The 11,956-nt window shown below is 42.2% G+C and overlaps 1 protein-coding gene across 2 annotated transcripts in view; it reads left to right on the top strand.

The window, feature by feature from the left end:
• The window catches only part of LOC138882126 (uncharacterized), a 31,544-nt gene extending 30,461 nt beyond the window's left edge, over positions 1-1,083 (top strand). For both annotated transcript variants that reach the window (XR_011403618.1, XM_070162503.1), the window contains one exon: positions 708-1,083. The gene's annotated coding sequence lies outside the window, so the exon portion shown is untranslated. The remainder of the gene's footprint in view (positions 1-707) is intronic.
• Positions 1,084-11,956: the final 10,873 nt, after the last annotated feature.

The raw sequence follows: 11,956 nt of genomic DNA, 5'->3' as shown, positions 1-11,956 counted from the left end.
TTTCTGAATCTGAACGTGTGAGTTTTTGGGTTTTCTTCACATTAATTGGGTTCATAAGGAATAAATAGCCTAGGAAGGACTTGAATTGGGTCTAATTCAGACCCATTCACTTGGGTCATTTGGACCCGGGTTCTGCTAGGCTGGGAGGGTAAATAATCATGGTTCGAGTGGTAGTTTAGGGAATTGGGGAAGGGAATCTTGAGTAACAGAATTCAGAAACATCTAGGAAAGTGGGGTGGGAGCTTATATGAAATCTGATGTTTTAAACTAAGAGCTTTTGAGCAAAAACGAAAATATGAAAAGGGTCTAGGTGCAAATATGATCCTCTTTTAGCTGCCCTAATGCCTTGCCTATAAAGGCAGCTTTTCTTTCCTTTGAAGGCAGAGATTTCTAAGGGTTGAAATCCAGAAATATAGAAAAACTACAAAAAAATAATTACTGTTTCACTGAATTGCTCGTCTGATTTTTTTTCAATTTCTAAAAATAGTAGTTTCTCATTTGGGTTAAAAAGGATTAAACTTGGGTTTGTAGAAGTTTGATTTGAAGTTCGGGTCACTGTTCGATTGATATTGTTCTCTGGGTTGCTGCATATCATTATTTGGTTTGGAATTGGGTTCTCCCATTACTGTTACTGTTCCATTGCGTCCTACTAGGTTTGCTGCTGCTGATTACTGACTCTTTACATTTTTGCTCTCCTTATTTCTCAGGTACATGTCTCTGGAACCAATGTAAATTGATGCTCGAATTGGAGACTAAAAATGGAAATGGGAAATTGTCTGGTTCAAATTAGCCTTAGTCTTTTCTTTTCTTCTTGTCTTTGAAATGTCGCCATTGTTTTCATGGAGATCGTCAAATTTTGAAGGATAACCTGTTTTCTCCTTCAGCATATTTACCCTTTGTTGTCTGCTTTGTAATGTCAATTAAATCATGGACTTTAGCCCTTGAATAAGCTCGAATTCGTGTTAATGAGACTTTAAGTTTGTAGCTGCTAATTTCATATAGGTCTGTTATATACCCTGGACCTTATTTGGTTTTGGCTGAGATTTGCTAGGGTTCTCTAATGAAGATTTATTTTTAAGCTTACTGGAAAATGACAAGTTGTTAGTGTGGTTGTATATAGGTTCTACTTGTACGAGATTGATTTGATTTTTAAAATTTTTAGGTCTGTATTTCAACGTAGTTTGGAAATCTGGAAATTAAATATTTCCTACTGTTAGTTATTAAAATGGGACTTTTAATCGTTTTCAAAGTGCAGTCATTGCTAAAATGTCAGATAATTGTCCATTGATGAGTTAAAGTGTGACTTCGAAGGCAGCTTGCATGTGTATTGATCCCAGCGTTAGCTCCTTTTGAATTTACGTTGTTTTATTTGCAACTTCTGGCATTATCTATGCGTTGTAAAGGACTCGATATTGAGTAAGCCATCCGGTAGTTACAAGTTCCGACATTTGGGCTCACGATTGGGCCCAAACTGGATAGCCCTTTCTCATTTAGTTATTAGCTCGTTTGTGCTGGATTAAATCCATTCGCTTAAATACTGAACTTTTCTCTAGTAAGACTTTTAGTTAGTTTGAGAGAAACCTTTAATTATATTTGGCGTTTAATTAATTAAGCCCATTAAATAGATTGAGGCGAGCCATATTAAATAACATAACTAACTTATGGCCCTCATCAGTTAGTTTGGAAACCCTTTGATTAGAATAAACCGAGGTGTGCCCTGCCGAACAAAATGACAATTGCATGGCCTTCGTATTAATTTAGATATAAAAAATTGACAAACGTACGGAGTTTGCTTACGTACGTTTAATATACTATCCTAATTATGGACACGTTTGCGTGACATGATTACGGTTTCTAAAAACAAAACCGGAGTATGTGTTCGCGCAACTTCGGCCGAACTTTCTTAATAATAACAAAGCATTATTAATTGTGCACACGTACGCGTGATATGATTTTTGACGCACCAAACAAAATGAGTACACGTGCACATGACTCGTTTCAAGGTAATTTCTTAAAAAAGAGTTAAATGCATATATGTTCTAAAATGAGTAATTAGACAATTTAATAAGCCAAGTATGATCAAAGAGACCGTGCTAGAATCACGGAACTCGGGAATGCCTAACACCTTCTCCCGAGTTAACATAATTCCTTACTTGAATTTCTGGTTCGCGGACTGTAGTACAAAGTCAGTCTTTTCCTTGATTCGGGATTCAAACCGGTGACTTGGGACACCATAAATTATCCCAAGTGGAGACTCTGAATCTTTAAATAAACAAATCCCGTTTCGATTGTCCTTTAATTGGAAAAACTCCCTTATATTTATATCCTTTACGGGGTGTAGTAAAAAAGGAGGTGTGACACTGGTAAGTGTCTAGCCTAACCTCAGCAAAGTAGTGACGAGGCTAGGACCAGACTACCAAATAAACTTGTACAGTTCAAATGTATATACAGTAGAAAAAGAAATACAGAAAATAACCAGTCAATGTGGGAGGGGGAAACATGTTGTGGGGGAGATAACAGTTCCGAATAGAAAGCATCAAGAAAGGAAAGAAACAACATAACTCGAATATCAACAAAGAAGCAGAAATCAACAATTTGCACGGCATCACCCTTCGTTCTTTTACTCTCGTCCTCTCCAAGGCAATTTTATAATAAAAGTGTGCACGACATCACCCTTCGTGCTTTTACTTTCGTCCTCACCAAATCAATCATATAATAAAGATGTGCACGGCACCACACTTCGTGCTTTTACTCTCTTTCCTCACCATATAATCAATGAAAACCGGTACGGAATGGTAAATCGTATGGCACGACATCACCCTTCATGCTTTACACTATTTCCTCACAATAGCAAATAATGCATGGCATCACCCTTCGTGCTTTAACACTCTTCCTCACCCAAACAACAATCACAAGCAAAGGAGCAAGGTAATAAACAAAATAGTAATAGAGATCCCGGCAAGTGAACAACAATTAAACAATTAAATCCCGACAAGGGAACACCACAATAATCTCAACATCCCGGCAAGGGAGATAATCAACAAAGCAACAATATCCCGGCAAGGGGACAATTTGATAACTCTTTCTCTTTCTTTCATTTTTATTTCATAACTCACTTTACCACTTGAGCCAATGCTCCAAAGGGTTCAATCATCTCATATACTTTCACAATTCATAATATAACTTGAGCCAATGCTCCAAAGGGTTGAATCATCTCATATACTTTCACAATTCATAATATAACTTGAGCTAATGCTCCTCGATGTGCAAAGGTTACAATTCCTTCCACAAACTTTCCATAACAATTAGAAATCATCACCAAGACATGAAAGATACAACGAAATCAAGATCTTCAAAATTTAAAGACTCACGGTCATGCTAGACACCAACATATAGATACTCGTCACCATGCCTATACGTCGTACTCAACAATTATCACGTAGCAAATAAGACTCAACTCTTAATCCCTCAAGCTAAGGTTAGAACAAACACTTACATCGATGCCTCAAACACAACTCAAGTTTCAATTATAGCTTTACCCCTCGATTCCTCCGCCAATTTGCTCGTATCTAGCCACAAGTTACTTAATTATATCAATAAATGCTAGATGAATCAATTTGAATGCATGAAAGTGAGTTTTCCAAAGTTTTACCTAAAAAGTCAAAATCGCTCCTGGGCCCACGTGGTCAAAACTCGAGGTTCGAACCAAAACCCGATTACCCATTCCCCACGAGCTCAAATATGTAATTTGTTTTGAAATCGGACCTCAAATCGAGGTCCAAATCCCCAATTTTTGAAAAACCTAGGTTCTACCCAAAACATCCAATTATCCCATGAAAATAATTGATTTGAAGTTGAAATCATGTTAAAAGATGTTAATGATTGAAGAAAACTAGTTTAAAATGACTTACAATTGATTTGGAGAAGAAAGGTTGTTTGAAATATCGCCTCTTATATTTTTGGGGTTTTTGAAAAATGCAAAATAACTGAAAATCTCATCTATTTATACACCTCTCAGACCCCCCATGTGGATCGCACAAAATGGACTGCGGCCGAACAAGCCTTCCTGAGGTACTGCGGTCCAGTGCCCTGTGCGGACCGCACGAAATGGACTGCGGCCGCACAGGCCTCCACCGCGCACCGCACGAAACCGACCGCAGATCGCACTATCCCTCTTCCGCGGTCGCACACATTTTTGTGCGGACCGCACCAGCGGGTTCAGATACCTGCAACTTCTGGGTTTAAGTCTAAAACATCCCGAACCTACCCGAAACTCACCCGAGCCCTCAAAACTCCAAACCGAGTGTGCATACTAACTCAAAAATATTATATGAACCTACTCGTGTAATCAAATCATCAAAATAACATCATGAATATCAAATTAAGTCTCAAGATCAGTGAAATTTTCTCAAAACTTCTTTAAACATAAATTTTGCGATTTAAGTCCGAATCACGTCACATGACATCCGTTTTTCACCAAATTCCACAAAAATGTCTTAAATCATATATAAGACCTGTATCGGGCGCCGAAACCAAAATACATGCCCGATACCAACACGTTCTAATCAAAAATTCATTTCCAAATCCTTTAAACAATTTCAGAAAATAATTTTCTTTAAAAATTCATTTCTTGGGCTTGAGACCTCGGAATGCGATTTCGAGCATACGCCCAAGTCCCATATTTTCCTACGGACCCTTCGGAACCGTCAAATCACGGGTCTGGGTTCGTTTACCCAAAACTTTGACCGAAGTCAAATTAGCTCATTTTATAATCAAAACTTATCATTTTTCACAAATTATCATATTTAAGCTTTCCAGCTATGCGCCCGAATTGCGCACGCAAATCGAGGTGATTCTAGATAAAGTTTTTAAGGCCTCAGAACACGGAAATTTCGTTTTAAAACAAGTAATGACAAAGGTCATCACATTCTCCATCTCTAAAACAACCATTCGTTGTTGAACGAACAGAAGAAGGAAGTACCTAAGTCGGGAAAAAGATGGGGATAACGGCTCCGCATATCGGACTCGGACTCCCAGGTCGATGCCTCAGAAGGCTGACCTCTCCACTGAACACGAACAGAAGAAAAACTCTTCGAACTCAACTAATGAACCTACCGGTCTAGAATAGCTACCGGCTCCTCCTCATAAGACAAGTCCTTGTCCTACTGGACAGTGTTGAAATCTAACACGTGGGATGGATCTCCGTGATATTTTTGGAGCATGGACATATGAAACACTAGATGCACGGCTGATAAGCTCAGTGGCAATGCAAGTCTATAAACCACCTCTCCCACTCGATCAAGAATCTCAGACAGACCGATGAACCTAGGGCTAAGCTTGCCCTTCTTCCCAAATCTCATTATGCCCTTCATAGGCGATACTCGGAGCAATACCCGCTCTCCAACAATAAAAGCCACATCTCGAACCTTGCGGTCTGCATAACTCTTTTGCCTGGACTGAGCTGTATAAAGCCTATCCTGAATAATCCTGACCTTGTCCAAAGCCTCCTAAACTAGATTCGTACCCAACAATCGAGCCTCTCCCAGCTCAAACCATCCAACCTGAGATCGACACCGCCTACCATATAAAGCCTCATAAGGAGCCATCTGGATACTAGATTGGTAACTGTTGTTGTAGGCAAACTCTGCTAAAGGCAAAAACTGATCCCACGAGCCTCCAAAGTCAATGACACAAGCTCGGAGCATATCCTCCAAAATCTTAATAGTCCACTCGGGCTGCCCGTCTGTCTGAGGATGAAATGTTATACTCAACTCAACCTTGGTGCCCAACTCTCACTGAACTGCTCTCCAGAAACGTGAGGTAAAATGCATACCTTAGTCCAAAATGATAGATACAGGCACACCATGAAGACGAACAATCTCCAAGATATAGATCTCAGCTAACCACTCGGATGAATAAGAGACTTCAATAGGAATAAAATGCGCTGACTTGGTCAGCCTATCAACAATGACCCATACTGCATCGAACTTCCTCCGAGTCTGCGGGAGTCCAACAACGAAATCCATAGTGAACCGCTCTCGCTTCCACTCGGGAAGCTCAATCCTCTAAAATAAACCACCAGGCCTCTGATGCTCGTACTTAACCTTCTAACAATTCAAACACCGAGCTACATATGCAATGATATCCTTCTTCATTCTCCGCTACCAATAATGCTGCTGAAAATCCTAATACATCTTCATGACGCCCGTATGAATAGAGTACCGGGAGCTATGGGCCTCCTCTAAAATCAACTCTCAGAGCCAATCCATATTAGGCACACAAACTCGACCCTGCAATCTCAAAACTCCATCATCATCTAAGGTAACCTACTTGGAACCTCCGCGCTGCACCGTGTCTAAGGACACATAAATGGGGATCATCATACGGTCGATCACGGATACTCTCCAATAAAGAAGAACGAGCGACCGTGCAGGCCAATACACAACTAGGCTCAGAAATATCCAACCTCACAAACTGATTGGCCAAAGACTGAACGTCCAAAGCAAGCGGTCTCTCACCGATCGGAATATAAGCAAGACTACCCATACTGGCTGACTTCCTACTCAATGCATCGGCCACCACATTGGCCTTTCCCGGATGATACAAGATAGTGATATCATAATCTTTCAATAACTCCAACCACCTCATCTGTCTAAAATTCAACTCCTTTTGCTTGAACAAATACTGAAGACTCTTGTGATTCGTGAACACCTCACATGCCACGCCATACAGATAATGCCTCCAAATCTTCAATGTGTGAACAATGGCTGCCAACTCCAAGTCATGAATCAGATAGTTCTTCTCATGAATCTTCAACTGCCGTGAAGCATAGGCAATGACCTTGACATTCTGCATCAACACTGCACCAAGCCCAATACGAGATGTATCACAATAAACTGTATAAGGACCTGAACCTGTGGGCAAAACCAATACCCATGTCGTAGTCAAAGCTGTCTTAAGCTTCTGAAAGCTCGCCTTACACTCGTCTGACCATCTGAACTGGGCACCCTTCTAGGTCAACCTGGTCATTGGGTTTGCGATAGATAAGAACCCCTCCACGAACCGATGGTAGTAGCCTTCCAATCCCAAGAAACTCCAAATCTCGGTAGATGATGTTGATCTAGGCCAGTTCTTGACTGCCTCAATCTTCTTCAGATCAACCTGAATACCCTCTGCTGATACAACATGACTCAAAAATGCAATTGAACTCAATCAAAACTCACACTTTGAGAACTTAGCATATACCTGACTATCCCTCAAGGTCTGAAGAAGCACTCTAAGATGCTGCTCGTGCTCCTCCCGGCTATGGGAATAAATCAAAATATCATCAATGAAGACTATCACGAACGAGTCCAAATAAGGCCTGAACACTCGATTCATCAAATCCATAAAAGCTGCTGGGGCATTGGTCGACCCAAATGACATGACCAGGAACTCATAATGCCCGTACCGAGTACGGAAAGCTGTCTTAGGGACATCGGATGCCCTAATCCTCAATTGATGGTAGCCAGATCTCAAATCAATCTTTGAAAACACCTTGGCACCCTGAAGTTGATCAAACAAATCATCGATCCTCGATAATGGATACTTATTCTTGATTGTAACCTTGTTCAACTACCAATAATCAATACACATTCTCATCGATTCGTCCTTCTTCTTAACAAACAACACAGGTGCACCCCAAGGTGAAACACTGGGTATAATGAAACCCTTCTCAAGCAAGTCTTGCAACTGTTCCTTCAACTCTTTCAACTCCAGCGGGGCCATACGATACGGCAAGATAGAAATGGGCTGAGTATCCGGAGCCAAATCAATGCAAAAGTCAATATCCCTGTCGGGTGGCATACCCAACAAGTCCAAAGGGAAAACATCAGGAAACTCTAAAACAACGGGCACAGAATCAATAGAAGGGACCTTAGTACTAGAATCACGAACATATGCCAAATAGGCCAAACACCCCTTCTCGACCATACGTCGAGCCTTCACATACGAGATAACACTGTAGGTAAAGTGACCAGGAGTTCCTCTCCACTCTAAACGGGGCAAATCCGGTAAGGCTAAGGTCTTCGTCTTGGCATGACAGTCCAAGATAGCGTGGTAAGGTGATAACCAGTCCATCCCCAATATAACATCAAAATCGACCATGTCTAGAAGCAACAAATCCACACGAGTCTCAGACCCCCAATCACCACAATACAAGAACGATGGACTCTATCCATCATAATAGAATCACCCACCGGTGTAGATACATAAACAGGAATACTTAATGAATTACTAGGCATGACCAGATACGGTGCAAAATAAGATGACACATACGAGTAGGTATACCCTGGATCAAATAACACTAAAGCATCTCTATCACAAACCAGAATAGTACCTGTAATGACTACATCTGGAGCCTCAACCTCGGGCCTGGCTGGAAGGGCGTAACATCGGGGCTGGGCCCTACCACCCTGAACTACATCTCTGGGATGGCCTGCAGCTAGCTGGCCTCCACCTCTGGCGGCCTGAGCTCCACCTCTAGTACCTCTACCTCTACCTCTAGCACCTCTACCCCCACCTCTAGCTGGTTGGGGGGGCTGTGGAACACCTGGTGCTTGTACTATAACATGAGAACCCTGATGTTGAGAGCTACTCGACGCTCAAGGGCAAAACCTGGCAATGATACCCGGATCACCACACGTGTAACAAGCCCTCGACTGTTGAGACTGCTGGCGTTGACAACCTGAATGACCACCCTAAAAACTCTGAAGCGGCAGTGCACTAATAGGAGCAGGTGGTGCACTGTAGGACTGCTGATCGTAATACTGTATCTAGGGACCACGACCACCTGAAGTACCATGAGAAACCTGGAGCACTGACTGAAAGGGCCTAGGAGGATGGCCTCTACCATACGAACTCGACCTCCAGATGAGGTACCACTGAATCAGCCTGAATGACGGGGCCTCTTGTCTGACCCATAACTGCCTCCCTATGACAGAACCATCTCAACTCTACGGGCCATATTGGCCGCTTCCTGAAAAGTAATCTCACTCCCAGCCTCTATAGCCATCTGAAGACGAATCGGCTGAATAAGACCATCAATAAACCTCCTCACCCTCTCTCTCTTGGTGGGTAGTATGATGAGAGCATGTCGAGCTAAGTCGATCAACCTGATCTCATACTGGGTAACAGTCATAGAACCCTGCTGGAGGCGCTCAAACTACCTCTGATAGGCCTCTCTCTGAGTAACAGGGAGAAACTTCTCCAGGAATAACACTGTAAACTGCTCCCAAGTCAAGGCTGGCGATCCGGCTGGTCTCGCTAAGCAATAATCCCTCCACCAAGTCTTGGCGGATCCAGACAAGCAAAATGTAGCAAAATCGACCCCATTGGTCTCAACAATGCCCATGTTCCTGAGAACCTTGTGGCAGCTGTCTAGATAATCCTGGGGATCCTCAGTAGATGCACCACTGAAAGTAGAAGTGAAGAGCTTCGTGAACCTATCCAGCCTCCATAAAGCATTGGCGGACATAGCCGCTCCATTACCGGTCTGAGTTACCACCCCCGGTTGTACTGCTCCAACTAGCTGAACCGCTGGAGTTTGAATATGAGGAGCTACCTGCTCCGGAGTGCGAGTAGCAGGAGTCTGGGCCCCTCCTCTAGCCTAAGAAACGACTGGTGCTACAGTAAGCAAGCCTGCCCGGGTGACACTTTCCATGAGGCCTACTAATCAGACCAGAGCATCCTAAAGAACTGGGATAGCAATAAACCCCTCTAGGACCTGAGCTGGGCCCGCCGGAACTGCTGGAGCCGGAACCTCCTCATCAAAATCAACCTGAGGCTCCGTCACTAGGGATGCTACTCGGGGCTAAGATCTACCCCGACCTCGGCCTCGGCCTCTGCCCCTCGTCGGAGCTACTACTGGTGGCTCGAACTGCTGAGCAAAGAATGAGGAAGTATGTGTTCTCGCCATCTGCAAAAGAATAGAGTAAAAGTTCAATTAGCATTGAGAAACAAAACCGCATGACGAGAAAGAACAAATGTGAAGTTTTTCCTAACTCTGTAGCCTCTGGGGGATAAATACAGACGTCTCCGTACCGATCCTTCAGACTCTACTAAGCTTGTCTGTGAACTGTGAGACCCATGAAACCTAGAGCTCTGATACCAACTTGTCACGACCTGGATTACCCAACTTCGGGAGTCGTGATGGTGCCTACTAATGGGAGCTAGGCAAGCCAAACCTTAACTACTTGCTACGCTTCCATATTGCTTCATTTTAACAAACACAAGGCGATAACATGATAACAGTGGAACTTTAAATAATTAAGCGGAAGTCAACAATTAAATATCTTAAGTCTACGTCTATTACAACTTTTAAAACTTCAAATACCCAAAACCCGGTGTCACAGTGTCACAGACTATCTAAGATTTCTACATACAAGATCTAAAGAAATAATAGTATGATGTTTCTGAATAAAAGAAAATGAAACAGGAAGTAGAGATAGAGAGAGACGCCAGGGCCTGCGGACGCCTGCAGTCTACCTTAGGTCTCCGGGTGGACTGAAGGAAGCACTCCAACTACTGTCCGAAAGATGCTCCTGGATCTACACACAATGCAGAGTGTAGTATCAGCACAACCGACCCTCGACGAAGTAGTGACGAGGCTAGGACCAGACTACCAAATAAACTTGTGCAGTTCAAATATATATACAGCGGAAAAAGAAATATAGAAAATAACCAGTCAATGTGGGAGGGGGAAACATACTGTGGGGGAGATAACAGGCCCGAATAGAAAGCATTAAGTAAGGAAAGAAACAACATAACTCGAATATTAACAAAGAATCAAAAATCAACAATTTGCACGGCATCACCCTTCGTGCTTTTACTCTCGTCCTCTCCAAGGCAATTTTATAATAAAAGTGTGCAGAGCATCACCCTTCGTGCTTTTAATTTCGTCCTCACCAAATCAATCATATAATAAAGATGTGCACGGTACCACCCTTCGTGCTTTTACTCTCTCTCCTCACCATATAATCAATGAAAATCGATACGGAATGTTACATCGTACGGCATGGCATCACCCTTCGTGCTTTACACTCTTTCCTCACAATAGCAAACAATGCACGGCAACACCCTTCGTGCTTTAACACTCTTCCTCACCCAAACAACAATCACAAGCAAAGGGGCAAGGGAATAAACAAAATAGTAATAGAGATCCCGACAAGGGAACAATAGTTAAACAATTAAATTCCGGCAAGGGAACAACATCAATAATCTCAATATCCCGGCAAGGGAGATAATCAACAAAGCAACAACATCCAGGCAAGGGGACAATTTGATAACTCTTTCTCTTTCTTTCACTTTTATTTCATAACTTACTTTACCACTTAAGTCAATGCTCTAAAGGGTTCAATCATCTCAAATACTTTCACAATTCATAATATAACTTGAGCCAATGCTCCAAAGGGTTCAATCATCTCATATACTTTCACAATTCAAAATATAACTTGAGCCAATGCTCCTCGATGTTCAAAGGTTACAATTCCTTCCACAAACTTTCCACAACAATTAGAAATCATCACCAAGGCATGAAAGATACAACGAAATCAAGATCTTCAAAATTTAAAGACTCACAGTTATACTAGACACCAACGTATAGATACTCGTCACCATGCCTATACGTCATACTCAACAATTATCATGTAGAATATAAGCCTCAACTCCTAATCCCTCAAGCTAAGGTTTGACCAAACACTTACCTAGATGCCTCGAACACAACTCAAGTTTCAATTATTGCTTTACCCCTCGATTCCTCCGCCAATTCACTCGTATCTAGCTACAAGTTACTTAATTACATCAATAAACGCTAGATGAATCAATTTGAATGCATGAAAATGAGTTTTCCAAAGTTTTACCTAAAAAGTCAAAATGCCCCCCGGCCCACGTGGTCAAAACCAGAGGTTCGAACCAAAAC

The sequence above is a fragment of the Nicotiana sylvestris genome, chromosome 11 (genome assembly GCF_000393655.2).
Source record: "Nicotiana sylvestris chromosome 11, ASM39365v2, whole genome shotgun sequence".
In the NCBI taxonomy this organism is placed as follows: Eukaryota; Viridiplantae; Streptophyta; class Magnoliopsida; order Solanales; family Solanaceae; genus Nicotiana; species Nicotiana sylvestris.
Note: the sequence above shows the minus strand (reverse complement) of the source record. Positions and strands in the feature narration are given on the sequence as shown.